Raw genomic sequence first — 12,817 nt, forward strand, 5'->3', positions numbered from 1 at the left:
TACTGCCCCTCCGACAGTGCAGCGCTCCCTCAGTGCTGCCCCTCCGACAGTGCAGCACTCCCTCAGTACTGCCCCTCCGAAGGTGCCATGTTCCTTCAGTACTGCCCTCCGAAGGTGCTGCGCCACCTCATCACTGCCCCTACGACAGTGCAGCGCTCCGTCAGTACTGCCCCTCCGACAGTGCAGCGCTCCGTCAGTACTGCCCCTCCGACAGTGCAGCGCTCCCTCAGTACTGCCCCTCTGCCAGTGCAGCGCTCCCTCAGTACTGCCCCTCCGACAGTGCAGCGCTCCATCAGTACTGCCCCTCCGACAGTGCAGCGCTCCCTCAGTACTGCCCCTCCGACAATGCAGCGTTCCCTCAGTACTGCCCCTCCGACAGTGCAGCGTTCCCTCAGTACTGAACCTCCGACAGTGCCGCACTCCCTCAGTACTGCCACTCCAATAGTGCAGTGCTCGCTCAGTACTGCCCGTGCGACAGTGCGGCTTTCCCTCAATACTGACCCTCAGGCAGTGCGGCGCTCCCTCAGTACTGCCTTTCTGACAGTGCAGAGTTCCCTCAATAATAGCCCTCCGACAGTGCAGCGTTCCCTCAATACTAGCCCTCTGACAGTGCAGTGCTCCCTCAGTACTGCCCCTCCGACAGTGCCGCGCTCCCTCAGTACTGCGCCTCCGACAATGCAGAGTTCTCTCAGTACTGCCCCTCCGACAGTTCAGCACTCCCTCGGTACTGCCCCTTCCTCAGTACTGCCACTCCGACAGTGCGGCGCTCCCTCGGTACTGCCCTTCAGACAGTGCAGCGCTTCCTCAGTACTGCCCCTCCGACAGTCCAGAGCTCCCTCAGTACTGCCCCTCCGACAGTGCAGCGATTCCTCAGTACGTCTCCTCCGACAGTGCAGCGCTCCCTCAGTACTGCCCCTCCCACAGTGCAGCGTACCCTTAGTACTGACACTCCGACAGTGCAGCATTCTCTCGGTACTGTCCCTTCCTCAGTATTGCCCCTCCAACAGTGCGCCGCTCCCTCAGTACTGCCCCATCAACAGTGCAGCACACCCTCAGTACTGCCCATTCAATAGTGCAGTGCTCCCTCAGTACTGCCCTCCGAAGGTGCTGCGCCCCCTCATTACTGCCCCTACGACAGTGCAGCGTTCCCTCAGTACTAGCCTTCCGACAGTGCAGCACTCCCTCAGTACTGCCCCTCCGATTCTGCAGTGCTTCCTCAGTACTGACCCTCCGACAGTGCAGCACATCCTCAGTGCTGCCCCTTCGGCAGTGCAGAGCTCCCTCAGTACTGCCCCTCCGACAGTGCAGTCCTCCCTCAGTACTGCCCATTCGACAGTGCGGCTTTCCCTCAATACTGACCCTCAGGCAGTGCGGCGCTCCCTCAGCACTGCCATTCTGACAGAGCAGTGCTCCCTCAGTACTGCCCCTATGAAAGTGCTGCGCTGCATCAGTACTGCCCCTCCAACAGTGCAGCGCTCCCTCAGGACTGCCCCTCCGACAGTGCAGCATTCCCTCAGTACTGACCCTCCGACAGTGCCGGGCTCCCTCAGTACCGTCCCTCCGATAGTGCAGCGCTCCCTCAGTACTGCCCCTCCAACAGTGCAGCATTCCCTCAGTACTGACCCTCCGACAGTGCCGGGCTCCCTCAGTACTGCCCCTCCGACAGTGCTGCGCTCCCTCAGTACTGCCCCTCCGACAGTGCGGCGCTCCCTCAGTACTGCCCCTCTGACAGTGCGGCGCTCCCTCAGTACTGCCCCTCCGACAGTGCTGCACTCCCTCAGTACTGCCCCTCCAACAGTGCGGCGCTCCCTCAGTACTGCCCCTCCGACAGTGCTGCGCTCCCTCAGTACTGCCCCTCCGACAGTGCGGCGCTCCCTCAGTACTGCCCCTCCGACAGTGCGGCGCTCCCTCATTACTGCCCCTACGACAGTGCAGCGTTCCCTCAGTACTAGCCTTCCGACAGTGCAGCACTCCCTCAGTACTGCCCCTCCGATTCTGCGGTGCTTCCTCAGTACTGACCCTCCGACAGTGCAGCACATCCTCAGTGCTGCCCCTTCGGCAGTGCAGAGCTCCCTCAGTACTGCCCCTCCGACAGTGCAGTCCTCCCTCAGTACTGCCCATTCGACAGTGCGGCTTTCCCTCAATACTGACCCTCAGGCAGTGCGGCGCTCCCTCAGCACTGCCATTCTGACAGAGCAGTGCTCCCTCAGTACTGCCCCTATGAAAGTGCTGCGCTGCATCAGTACTGCCCCTCCAACAGTGCAGCGCTCCCTCAGGACTGCCCCTCCGACAGTGCAGCATTCCCTCAGTACTGACCCTCCGACAGTGCCGGGCTCCCTCAGTACCGTCCCTCCGATAGTGCAGCGCTCCCTCAGTACTGCCCCTCCAACAGTGCAGCATTCCCTCAGTACTGACCCTCCGACAGTGCCGGGCTCCCTCAGTACTGTCCCTCCGATAGTGCAGCGCTCCCTCAGTACTAGCCCTCCGACAGTGCAGCACTCCCTCGGCACTGCCCCCTCCTCAGTACTGCCGCTCCGACAGTGCAGCACACCCTCAGTACTACCCCTCCGACAGAGCAGCGCTCCCTCAGTACTACCCCTCCGACAGTGCAGCACTCCCTCGGCACTGCCCCTTCCTCAGCAGTGCCGCTCCGACAGTGCCGCGCTCCCTCAGTACTGCCCCTCCAACATTACAGCGCTCCCTCAGCACTAGCCCTCCGACAGTGCAGCACTCCCTCGGCACTGCCCCTTCCTCAGTACTGCCGCTCCGACAGTGCAGCACACCCTCAGTACTACCCCTCCGACAGAGCAGCGCTCCCTCAGTACTACCCCTCCGATAGTGCAGCACTCCCTCATCACTGACCCTCCAACAGTGCAGCACTCACTCAGTTCTGCTCCTCCGACAGTGCAGCACTCCCTCAGCACAGCCCCTCCAACTGTGCAGCACTCCCTCAGTACTGCCCCTCCGACAGTGCAGTGTTCCCTCAGTACTGCCCCTCCGACAGTGCAGCGCTCCCTCAGTACTGTCCCTCCGACAGTGCAGCGCTCCCTCATTACTGCCCCTCTGACAGTGCAGTGCTCCCTCAGTACTGCCCCTCCGACAGTGCAGCGCTCCCTCAGAACTGCCCCTCCGACAGTGCAGCGCTCCCTCAGTACTGCCCCTCCGACAGTGCAGCGTTCCCTCTGTACTGCCCCTCCGACAGTGCAGCGTTCCCTCAGTACTGAACCTCCGACAGTGCCGCACTCCCTCAGTACTGCCACTCCAATAGTGCAGTGCTCGCTCAGTACTGCCTGTGCAACAGTGCGGCTTTCCCTCAATACTGACCCTCAGGCCGTGCGGCGCTCCCTCAGTACTGCCTTTCTGACAGTGCAGAGTTCCCTCAATAATAGCACTCCGACAGTGCAGCGTTCCCTCAATACTAGCCCTCTGACAGTGCAGTGCTCCCTCAGTACTGCCCCTCCGACAATGCAGAGTTCTCTCAGTACTGCCCCTCCGACAGAGCAGCACTCCCTCGGTACTGCCCCTTCCTCAGTACTGCCCCTCCGACAGTGCGGCGCTCCCTCAGTACTGCCCCATCACCAGTGCAGCACAATTTCAGCACTGCACCTCCAATAGTGCGGCGCTCCCTCAGTTCTGACCCTCCGACAGTGCGGCACTTCCACAGTACTGCCCTTCAGACAGTGCAGTGCTTCCTCGGTACTGCCCCTCCGACAGTGCAGTGCTCCCTCAGTACTGCCCCTCCGACAGTGCAGCGATTCCTCAGTACGTCTCCTCCGACAGTGCAGCGCTCCCTCAGTACTGCCCCTCCCACAGTGCAACATTCCCTTAGTACTGACACTCCGACAGTGCAGCATTCTCTCGGTACTGTCCCTTCCTCAGTATTGCCCCTCCAACAGTGCGCCGCTCCCTCAGTACTGCCCCTTCAACAGTGCAGCACACCCTCAGTACTGCCCATCCAATAGTGCAGTACTCCCTCAGTACTGCCCCTCCGAAGGTGCCGCGTTCCCTCAGTACTGCCCTCCGAAGGTGCTGCGCCCCCTCATTACTGCCCCTACAACAGTGCAGCGTTCCCTCAGTACTAGCCCTCCGACAGTGCAGCATTCCCTCAGTACTGCCCCTCCGATTCTGCGGCGCTTCCTCAGTACTGACCCTCTGACAGTGCAGCACATCCTCAGTGCTGCCTCTTCGACAGTGCAGAGCTCCCTCAGTACTGCCCCCCGACAGTGCAGTCCTCCCTCAGTACTGCCCCTTCAACAGTGCAGCACACCCTCAGTACTGCCCATCCAATAGTGCAGTACTCCCTCAGTACTGCCCCTCCGAAGGTGCCGCGTTCCCTCAGTACTGCCCTCCGAAGGTGCTGCGCCCCCTCATTACTGCCCCTACAACAGTGCAGCGTTCCCTCAGTACTAGCCCTCCGACAGTGCAGCATTCCCTCAGTACTGCCCCTCCGATTCTGCGGCGCTTCCTCAGTACTGACCCTCTGACAGTGCAGCACATCCTCAGTGCTGCCTCTTCGACAGTGCAGAGCTCCCTCAGTACTGCCCCCCGACAGTGCAGTCCTCCCTCAGTACTGCCCATTCGACAGTGCGGCTTTCCCTCAATACTGACCCTCAGGCAGTGCGGCGCTCCCTCAGTACTGCCCTTCTGACAGAGCAGCGTTCCCTCAGTACTGCCCCTACGAAAGTGCAGCGCTCCCTCAGTACTGCCCCTCCGACAGTTCAGCGCTCCCTCAGTACTGACCCTCCGACAGTGCCGAGCTCCCTCAGTACTGCCCCTCCGATAGTGCAGCGCTCCCTCAGTGCTGCCCCTCCGACAGTGCAGCATTCCCTCAGTACTGACCCTCCGACAGTGCCGGGCTCCCTCAGTACTGTCCCTCCAAGAGTGCAGCGCTCCCTCAGTACTAGCCCTCCGACAGTGCAGCACTCCCTCGGCACTGCCCCTTCCTCAGTACTGCTGCTCCGACAGTGCAGCACACCCTCAGTACTACCCATCAGACAGAGCAGCGCTCCCTCAGTACTACCCCTCCGAAGGTGTTGCTTTCCCTCATTACTGCCCCTCCGACAATGCAGTGCTCCCTCAGTACTGCCCCTCCGACGGTGCGGCGCTCCCTCAGTACTGCCCCTCCGACGGTGTGGCACTCCTTCAGTACTGCCCCTCCGACAGTGCGGCGCTCCCTCAGTACTGTCCCTCCGACAGTGCAGCACTCCCTCAGTACTGCCCCTCCGACAGTGCGGCACTCCCTCAGTCCTGCCCCTCCGACAGTGCGGCACTCCCTCAGTACTGCCCCTCCGACAGTGCGGCTCTCCCTCAGTACTGCCCCTCCGACAGTGCGGCACTCCCTCAGTACTGCCCCTCCGACAGTGCGGCACTCCCTCAGTACTGCCTCTCCGACAGTGCGGCACCCCCTCAGTACTGCCGCTCCGACAGTGCGGCACTCCCTCAGTACTGCCCCTCCGACAATGCAGCGCTCCCTCAGTACTGTCCCTCCGACAGTGCGGCGCTCCCTCAGTACTGCCCCTCCGACAGTGTTGCGCTCCCTCAGTACTGCCCCTCCGACGGTGCGGCGCTCCCTCAGTACTGCCCCTCCGACAGTGCGGCGCTCCCTCAGTACTGCCCCTGCGACGGTGCGGCCCTCCCTCAGTACTGCCCCTCCGACAGTGCGGCGCTCCCTCAGTACTGTCCCTCCGACAGTGCGGCACTCCCTCAGTACTGCCCCTCCGACAGTGCGGCGCTCACTCAGTACTGCCCCTCTGACAGTGCGGCACTCCCTCAGTACTGCCCCTCCGTCAGTGCGGCGCTCCCTCAGTACTGCCCCTCCGACAGTGCGGCGCTCCCTCAGCACTGCCCCTCCGACAGTGCGGCACTCCATTAGTACTGCCCCTCCGACAGTGCGGCGCTCCCTCAGTACTGCCCCTCGAACAGTGCGGCACTCCATCAGTACTGCCCCTCCGACAGTGCGGCGCTCCCTCAGTACTGCCCCTCCAACAGTGCGGCGCTCCCTCAGTACTGCCCCTCCGACAGTGCGGCACTCCCTCAGTACTGCCCCTCCGACAGTGCTGCGCTCCCTCAGTACTGCCCCTCCGACAGTGCGGCGCTCCCTCAGTACTGCCCCTCTGACAGTGCGGCGCTCCCTCAGTACTGCCCCTCCGACAGTGCTGCACTCCCTCAGTACTGCCCCTCCAACAGTGCGGCGCTCCCTCAGTACTGCCCCTCCGACAGTGCTGCGCTCCCTCAGTACTGCCCCTCCGACAGTGCGGCGCTCCCTCAGTACTGCCCCTCCGACAGTGCGGCGCTCCCTCAGTACTGCCCCTCCGACAGTGCGGCGCTCCCTCAGTACTGCCCCTCCGACAGTGCGGCGCTCCCTCAGTACTACACTGGAATGTCGGCCTGGATTTTCTGCTCAGGTCTCTGGAGTGGGGCTTGAACCCACGACCCTGTGACTACGAGACACGAGCTCTTGTAATGCATGTTGTGTTGCAGAGACTCTCAGTCGAGTCCGTGTCACGCAGGCTTCCCACAGCTGCCACAAACTTGGTCTGGGTAACGCTGGCGTCTGAGGCTGGGCGCTGTGGGATGTGAAGGAGTGTGTTAAATAGAAACACATGGTAAGCCTCTGCTTCACTGATCCTACAGAGGAGACCACATCGTGCTCTCTCGGCAATCTGCTGATTACATAATACTGCACACAGCTTAACATGATATCGGCACTCAGTTACAGGCTGCTGTCCAAGCCTCAGCCCTGGCTCCACTACACACCCTCCACACAGCAAAAGCAGGCAGTGCAGGAGCAGAGAGAGAAACAGACAGACAGAGAGAGAGACAGAGTGAGAGACACAGCGACATACAGAGAGAGAGAGACAGACAGACAAAGACAGAGAGACAGAGACAGAGACCGAGAGACAGAGACAGTGAGAGAGAGAGACAGACACAGAGAGACAGACAGAGATAAACAGAGAGAGAGAGACAGACAGTCAGGGAAAGAGAGAGTGACAGAGGGAGACAGAGAGAGAGAGATAGAGAGACACAGAGAGACAGACAGACAGACAGAGAGAGACAGAGAGAGAGACAGAGACTCAGAGAGAGAGAGAGGGAGACAGACAGAGACAGAGAGAGAGAGAGAAAGACCGACAGAGACACAGAGAGAGAGACAGATAGACAGAGAGAGAGAGAGAGAGTAATATTGTATGTACCCAACAAATGTCAAATCGATTGACACCTACAGAATGTTGGAAAACTGTACCTTTTTGCTATGTAAGCTTTGGCAATATGGTTCTCTGCAAACTTTCATGCCAATAAAGCATTTTAATTGGAATTGGAATTGGAATTGGAGAGAGACCGACAGAGAGAGACAGAGAGAGACAGAGAGAGACCGACAGAGACACAGAGAGAGAGAGACAGATAGACAGAGAGAGAGACAGAGAGAGAGAGAGACAGACAGATAGAGGGGGAGAGACACAGAGACAGACAGAGAGAGAGACAGAGAGACAGAGAGAGGGAGGGAGAGTGTGAAATAGAGAGTGGCAGAGAGTGAGAGAGAGGGAGAGGAAGAAATAGAGCGAGAGAGACAGAGAGGTAGAGACAGAGAGAGGCAGAGATACACAGAAAGAGAGAGATAGAATCAGAGAGACAGAGAGAGTTACATCGAGTCTCCAGCACAGAAACAGGCCATTCACCCCAACTGGTCTATGCTGGGGGTTATGCTCCACACGAGCCTCCTCCCGCCCTGCTTCATTCAAACTCATCAGCATATCCTTCTATTCCTTTTTCCCTCATGTGCTTATTTAGACTCCCCTTCAATGCATCGATACTATCCGCCTCAACCACTTCCTGTGGTAGCGCGTTCCACATTCTCATCACTCTCTAATAGAAACACTAACATTTCTCCAGCGCCTTTCACGACCACCGGACGTCTCAAACCACTTTACAGCCAATGAGCAACTTTTGAAGTGTGGTCACTGTTGTAATGTGGGAAACGCAGCAGCCAATTTGCGCCTCTGGGTCAGAAGGTTGTAGGTTCAAGTCCCACTCCATGGGACGTACAGCACATAAAGCTAGGCTGACTCTCCAGTGCAGTTCTGAGGGAGTGCTGGTGTCAGAGATGCCGTCTTTCGGATGAGACATTAAACCGAGGCCCGGTCTGGCCTCTCAGGTGGACGTAAAAGATCCCACGGCACTATTTTGAAGAAGAGCAGGGGGGAGTTCTCCCCGGTGTTCTGGGGCCAATATTTATCTCTCAACCAACATCACTAAAAGAGATTATCTGGTCATTATCACATTGCTGTTTGTGGGAGCTTGCTGTGCGCAAATTGGCTGCTGCGTTTCCCACATTACAACAGTGACTACACTTCAAAAGTACTTCATTGGCTGTAAAGCGCTTTGAGACGTCCGGTGGTCGTGAAAGGCTGTGGAGAAATGCAAGGTTTTTTTTCTCTCTCCCCCTCTCTCTGTCCCACCCCTCTCTCCCTCTCCCTCTGTTTGTGTCTCTCTCTCTCTGTCTCTCTCCCTCTCTCCATTTCTCTCTGTCTCTCACTCTCGCTCTCTTTGTCTCTCTCTGTCCCACCCCTCTCTCCCACCCCTCTCTCCCTCTCCCTCTGTCTGTGTCTCTCTCTCTCTGTTTCTCTGTCTTGCCTGATGGTTATAACCTTTCAATTCTGGTATCATCCTTGTGAATCTTTTTTGCACCTTCTCCAGTGCCTCTATATCCTTTTCATAATATGTCAACCAGAACTGTTAACATTGAAACATAGAAACATAGAAGATAGGAGCAGGAGTAGGCCATTTGGCCCCTCGAGCCTGCTCCGCCATTCAATGCGATCATGGCTGATCATCCAAATTCAGTACCCTGTCCCTGCCTTCTCCCCATATCCCTTGAGCCCTTTAGCCTTAAGAAATATATCTAACTCCTTCTTGAATATATTTAATGAATTGACCTCTACTGCCTTCTGTGGTAGAGAATTCCACAGGTTCACCACTCTCTGGGTGAAGAAATTCCTCCTCATCTCTGTCCTAAATGGTTTTCCCCTTATCCTTAGACTGTGACCCCTGGTTCTGGACTCCCCCGCCATCGGGAACATCCTTTCTGCATCTAGTCTGTCTAGTCCTGTCAGAATTTTATAAGTTTCAGTGAGATCCCCTCTCATTCTTCTAAACTCCAGCGAGTATAAGCTCAATCGACACAATCTCTCCTCATACGTCATTCCTGCCATCCCGGGTATCAGTCTGGTGAATCTTCGTTGCACTCCCTCCATGGCAAGAACATCTTTCCTCAGATAAGGCGACCAAAACTGCACACAATACTCAAGGTGTGGTCTCACCAAGGCCCTGTACAACTGCAACAAGACATCCTTGTTCCTGTACTCGAATCCTCTCGCTATGAAGGCCAGCATACCATTTGCCTTCTTAACCGCCTGCTGCACCTGCATGCTTACCTTCAGCGACTGGTGCACAATGTAGGGTTCTCAAAATTCCCACATTCCCCAAAGTTATGGATAAAGGGACCCTGCATGGACAAGTTATTAAAAAGGGTACCCAAAATGGCTTCTGTAACCTCGTGACCAAAACCGACAGGATTTTAAAATCAAGGCCCTGCAAACAGGCAGGCCCTGAAACGAAACCTAACATGCAGGAATCTGTGAAAAGACTTTGTAAAGCCAGACAGATAAGTAAACACAGAATATGCATTCTTTACCTTGGAACAGATCAAGCCAGGATAGCTCTAATCTGAAAGCCATCTAGTCTTCGCATAAATAATCGGTAACAGCTCACAGGTAGCTGCCAAGTCAGGAAACCCGATTAAGTTTCATAAATGACAAACAGCCAGGATATCGAAGCTATTATACCAGGAGACAACCGCCCCAGAAGTCGTTAAAGTAAATGGCTGTAATCATTTTAAACGAGCCCGCCAAAAGTTAGACAAAGGACTGACCTGATTTGGCGCGCAGATAAGGGTGAAGAACCAGGTATAATTGTAAGCCCATCGGTAGTGATCGATCTCTTATCTCTCAGCTCTTGCCGCTTGCCTCCTGCCCCGGGCTCCTGCTTCTCACTCTCGTGCCTCGTGGTGGGCCCTCTTCTCCCTCCCCGCACCGCTCAACACCAAGGACGCCCATTACACCGGGGCCAAACGCGGGAGGAGAACGAGAACCCGATTCAAAAACACACAGGACACACAGGCCACAAACGGGCAGACAAGACGAGATGAAGAATACAGTAAACTGATAAGGGCAGAGAAGGGCAGCGGGAAGACATGTTGGGGGACAAACGCTTAGTTATAAGCTGGCGTTTGATAAATAAGTTGGCGTTGAATGCATGGACAGTAAAACCCCAATTGACGAATAAGTTGGCATTCGAAGCATGGGTAGTAAAATCAGTTTGACAGCATAAACCGCCAACTGAGTGCCAACCGTTTTAAAAACCCGTCAGCGACCAAACCACCCGAGGAAGAAGAAGAAAACCCATCGCGACTCGACGACGACATTAGCTGAGGAAAAGGAGGGTGATTCACATAAACAACTCCATCGCCGCACCCTGTGACCACGTGGCGAAAAAGTACCCCAGAGGACAGAAAGAGTGAACCTCAAAACCCAAACCAATTAAAGCAACAGGTTTCGAATTAGTGAGCATGAATTCCTGGCCCCTCGTAGCTTAATCTAATTCGGTATTAGGGGGTGGGATAAAGATAAGGGGATTTTTAATGTATGTGTTTCCCTCGATGTGCCGTGTGTTCCCCATTCCCATATAAGTGTAATCCTTAATGCCTGTAACTATATCAGTAATTCTCAGTAAGATTGTGTTTTATTCTGCCTTCAATAACATTTTGGTTTTCTTGCACCAAACCACTTGTCTACTCGATTTTCTGTATCGCTGCCTGTACCTAAGTCCGGTGTCTAGAACCCAGGGGTGTGGGAGCGATTCGAACCGCTCAGAGACAGCCAGAGGTGAAGCTGACTGGGCGCACGCCACCCCCCTACAACAAGGACACCCAGGTCTCGTTGCACTTCCCCTTCTCCCAATCTATTGCCGTTCAGATAATAATCTGTCTTCCTGTTTTTGCCACCGAAGTGGATAACCTCGCATTTATCCACATTATACTGCATCTGCCATGCATCTGTCCAATCACCCAACCTGTCCAAATCATACTGGAGTTTCACTGCATCCTCCTCACAGCACACATGCCCACCCAGCTTTGTATCATCTGCAAACTTGGAGATATTACATCTAGTTCCCTCGTCTAGATCATTTATATATATTGTGAATAGCTGGGGTCCTAGCACCGATCCCTGCAGTACCCCACTAGTCACTGCCTGCCACTCGGAAAAAGACCCGTTTATTCCAACTCTTTGCTTCCTGTTTGCCAACCAGTTCTCTATCCAAGACAGTACCTTACCCCCAATCCCGTGTGCTTTAACTTTGCACGCTAATCTCTTATGTGGGACCTTATCGAAAACCTTCTGAAAGTCCAAATACACCACATCCACTGATTCTCCCTTATCTATTCTACCAGTTACATCCTCAAAAAATTCCAGTAGATTAGTCAAGCATGATTTACCTTTTGTAAATCCATGTTGACTTTGTCCGATCCTGTCACTGTTTTCCAAGTGCTCTGCTATTACATCTTTTATAATGGACTCTAGCATTTTCCCCACTACCGATGTCAGACTTACCGGTCTATTATTCCCCGTTTTCTCTCTACCACCTTTTTTAAATAGTGGGGTTACATTAGCTACCCTCCAATCCATGGGAACTGTTCCAGAGTCTACAGAATTTTGGAAGATGACCAGCAATGCATCTACTATTTCTAGGGCCACTTCCTTAAGTACCCTGGGATGTAGATTATCAGGCCCTGGGGATTTATCGGCCTTCAGTCCCATCAATTTCCCTAACACCATTTCCCTACAAATACTGATTTCATTCAATTCCTCCCTCTCATTAGACCCTATGTTCCCCGACATCTCTGGGAGGTTATTTGTGTCCTCCTTTGTGAAGACAGAACCAAAGTATGTTCTGACGAAGGGTTTCGACCCGAAACGTTGACTCTGTTTCTCTCTCCACGGATGTTCCCTGGCCTGCTGAGTTTTTCCAGTGTTTTCTGTTGTTATTTCAAAGTATGTATTTAATTGGTCAGCCATTTCTTTGTTCCCCATTATAAATTCCCCTGATTCTGACTGCAAGGGACCTGCACTTGACTTCACCAATCTTTTTCTCTTCACATATCTATAGAAGCTTTCACAATCAGTTTTTATGTTCCCTGCAAGCTTACTCTCATACTCTATTGTCCCCCTCTTAATTAATCCCTTTGTCCTCCTTTGCTGAATCCTAAACTGCTCCCAATCCTCAGGTTTGCTGCTTTTTCTGGCCAAATTATATGTCCTCTCCTTGGATCTTATGCTATCCCTAATTTCCCTTGTTAGCCACGGTTGAGTTCACACTGCTCCCAGTGTGGTCTAACCAAGGTTCGATACAAGTTTAATATAACTTCGCTGCTTTTCAATTCTATTCCTCTGGAAATGAGCCCCAGAGCTTGTTTCGCTTTTTTATGGCCTTGCTAACCTGCGTCGTTATTTTTAGTGATTTGTGTGTCTCTACCCCCAGATCCCTCTGTTCCTCTACCCAATTTAGACACTTATTTTCCAAGCAGTATGTGGCCTCCTTATTCTTCCTACCAAAATGCACCACCTCACACTTGTATATATTAAAGCTCATTTGCCAATTACATGTCCATTCTGCAAGTTTATTAATGTCTTCGGCCTAGAAATTGGGTATAGCCTCGCTTGAGGCGTTAGAACTGGCGAAGCGCTAAGTTTATAGCCAAACGAAA

General features: G+C 54.5%; 1 pseudogene; it reads left to right on the top strand.

The window, feature by feature from the left end:
• Positions 1–6,544, top strand: part of LOC147112213 (uncharacterized) — a 37,944-nt pseudogene extending 31,400 nt beyond the window's left edge.
• Positions 6,545–12,817: the final 6,273 nt, after the last annotated feature.

The sequence above is a fragment of the Somniosus microcephalus genome, chromosome 10 (genome assembly GCF_052327205.1).
Source record: "Somniosus microcephalus isolate GS21.2 chromosome 10, FLI_Smic_1.0, whole genome shotgun sequence".
NCBI lineage: Eukaryota > Metazoa > Chordata > Chondrichthyes > Squaliformes > Somniosidae > Somniosus > Somniosus microcephalus.